We start from the raw sequence: 3,372 nt of genomic DNA on the forward strand, positions 1-3,372 counted from the left end.
GTCATCATGCCTGGTCTCCGTTTTTGGAGATTAGTAGTGATTTCCGCCAGCATTACATCATACCTGTGGGTGGGAGCATCTGACGTTGCTGGAAGATTCGGTGTTCAGCTCATTTGAATATTTAAATACATTAAAATCTATGGTAATCAGGACATTCCCTTGCTGGGCGCGAACCTGTTTACGTCGTCAGCGAGGGGGCAGGAAAGATCTCATTCTGAGATCTCCCTGTCACACATCCAGTTATGGCTTTCTCGCAAGAGTTTCCGGCCTTAATGGGATTTGTAACAGGCTGGAAAATTGCCCCCTCTGAGTTTCACATTACAGGGTTGCAACAATCAGAATTATGCAGAAACAGTTGATGATTTAAAGGTCCAGCCTCTGCAAACCGTGCATCACGATCCTGTCTGATCCTTGTTCTGACATTTCATCCTGTTTACAGCAAAACACACATTGCTATATTGTGTACAATATTCTGCATATTATATATTTCATACATACTTTCCTTCATCGCAGTGCCTTGGACAAACAATTTAATATTTCAATAGAAATGTTGAATAATTGTTTTTTCTGAATGAAAGGTCTTTTCAGCTGAACCTACATTAATAAAAGTGGCAAAATCCTGTGATTTGAACGACTCTTCAAAAAATACAAGAAAGTACATGGAATTGAACCTACTCATTCCCATGACCAAGGAAAACTGATAATTGGGCACTTAAGTTGGAAATCCTACTACGGCCATTACTGTACACACTATTTATGGGTTTGCCTTGCTGAATTTCTTTTCAAATATGGTTGTGCTTTTCTAAAGCTGTTTTGAAGAAATCAACCTTTTGACAGGACGAAGGTTCAAGGATCGGACAATTTACAGGGTTCTAAATGTAGTAAAAAAAATATGTTCAGTACTTTTTCCTCTAGCAATCTGACATCAGACATAAAACAATAACTCACACCAAATTGAGGAGTGGAGCTAATACAGAGGCGGATGTGGCAAAATGTGGAAGGCCTCAATAAACATGCAGAATGGATGCACAATTGGCACCTGAATGACAATGTAGATAAGTAGGAAGTAGTACATTTTGGTGGGGAAAAGAAGGAAGTCGCATACTCCTCGGAAAATAAGAGTCTAAATGGGGTAGAGGACCAAATGAACCTTGGGATATGGATACATAAATCATAAAAGTAGTGAAGCAGATTAATGACCCCATTTAAAAAACAAATGAAGCATTGGGGTTATTTTCGAGAGGGATAGAAATGTAAGCAGAGAAACTACCTTAAAGCTGTTTACAATCTTCGATAGACTACACTTCAGCCACAAAATTTGGTTGTGGAGCTCCTGTATTTAAAGAATTAAGGTGCTGTTTTAATCCAAAATGGCACAATTGTGATGCTAATTGTGCCGGACACTATTGTGGTAGGAGCTTTAGGGACTGTATTTGCAGATACCCAAGTACAAAGGGGCTTACAGAGGTATCGCAGCAGCCCAGAAATCTGTCCAAGAACACATTGCTGAGGTGCTGCCCAATGGGGGATCAGCAGCTCGGTGGAGCAAGAACCACTCAGGGTGATAGTAATCATCCTCCCACCAATGCTGCTCCTCCAGTGTCCTTTCCACTGTCTGCGACATCCTGCAAGCCTGATTTGCACACTGGGATCTGCAGCAATGATGGCCATGGTCTGAACTGACAAGCTGAGCTTCCATGACTCCAGCCTAAGTTTCCATTGCAGGACTCAGATACTGGGTGACTTCTGCTACAGCTGTAATAGAAGGTGAGACATTATTTATAAAACCCTGCATCACCTTTGTGCCCACATGTATTTTCTAGGAGTTGTCCACCGCTTGGAATGATGGACTCCAAGCTCCGTAGAAGGTCTTGTGCCAATTTGGTGCCAGACTCTTCCATGCTGTTTGAAATTGATTTCATGTTTTCTGGTAAGCCTGCCAATGCACCGGACATTTCATTGCACTTGCTCAGCAGCCCTCCCCCATATGTTGTCCCATCAAAGCCCTCATCTGATCCTCTACAGTTGAACTCATGAGTGTCCTCACGCTCTGGCAAGCTGCACCTGCACGATGCGTGTCCCCTACCCTAGCTGCAGGCTACGTGTGCCTGCTGTCTCCCCATATGCAAATTCTGTCTCTATCATAGAATTTACAGTGCAGAAGGAGGCCATTCGGCCCATCGAGTCTGCACCGGTCTTTGGAAAGAGCACCCTACTCAAGCCCACACCTCCACCCTATCCCTGTAACCCAGTAACCCCACCCAACCTTTTTTGGACACTAAGGGGCAATTTAGCATGGCCAATCCACCTAACCTGCACATCTTTGGACTGTGGGAGGAAACCGGAGCACCCGGAGGAAACCCACGCAGACACGGGGAGAATGTGCAGACTCCGCACAGACAGTGACCTAAGCCGGCAATCGAACCTGGGACCCTGGAGCTGTGAAGTAACTGTGCTAACCACTGTGCTATCGTACCGCCCAATGTTACCCTCTAAAGAATGCAGTGTGAATATCTGAGCTGGTGGATGCAAAAGTGATATTGAGTGACAGTGTTCCTTCATCATTAGAGTCTTGATGCTATTCCACCATTTTCTCTTGCAGAATTGCCTTGCAAGGTTGTAGTTCTTCGATATCTGAAAGTAGAAATGCACAAGTGGAGGGTTGCACTGAGAGGGGCGGGGGAATGGAACAGATGCATGCTGACATCATTTGCAGATTTAAAATCAGAGGAGACTCTGGAATGAAGGGGGATGTGGAAGAGGGATTAACTATGAGGCAACCGTCATCTTCAATGGTTTCAGCTTTGCTCCTGGCCATGGCCTCAGTAATGCTTCACCCTTTCTTCCATGGCGTAAGGACATGAATTTGTGCCTGTACCGGTTAGAGGCTGCTCTCTCCACCTTGCCCTACAAGAGGAAGAGAGGTAAGTGCGTCAGTGAGTGTGGTGTGATGTGTTCGGGTGATGTGCCTGCCATGGTTGAATAATTGGCAATGCGTGCATGCTGTGGATTGTGATCCTCACAGGAATGCTAAGTGTGTCAGAGTTAAGTAAATGTTGGGTATTAATCCTGATTGAAAGAGATTGTTAGTAGATGCGGGAGGGAGGGGTGGTGAATTGAGCAGTGTGTCAGGCTAGCAGTTCAGTTGTAAGGATATGACATTTGAAAATGTATTCATTGACCCTGACTACATGGCTGAATCCATGTTCTCAATACAGCACTGATCACATTGACCATCATGACTCTGATTCCACTGCCTTTGTCTGTCTAGAGGTCCTCCCAGCCTCTATGGTTACAAGGCATCTCTCCTCCTCTCCACCTCTGGTACCAAGGCAACTAATGTTCTGTCTTAGAATCTTGGAACCTGCTCTT

The sequence above is a fragment of the Scyliorhinus torazame genome, chromosome 13 (assembly GCF_047496885.1).
Source record: "Scyliorhinus torazame isolate Kashiwa2021f chromosome 13, sScyTor2.1, whole genome shotgun sequence".
Classification (NCBI taxonomy): domain Eukaryota; kingdom Metazoa; phylum Chordata; class Chondrichthyes; order Carcharhiniformes; family Scyliorhinidae; genus Scyliorhinus; species Scyliorhinus torazame.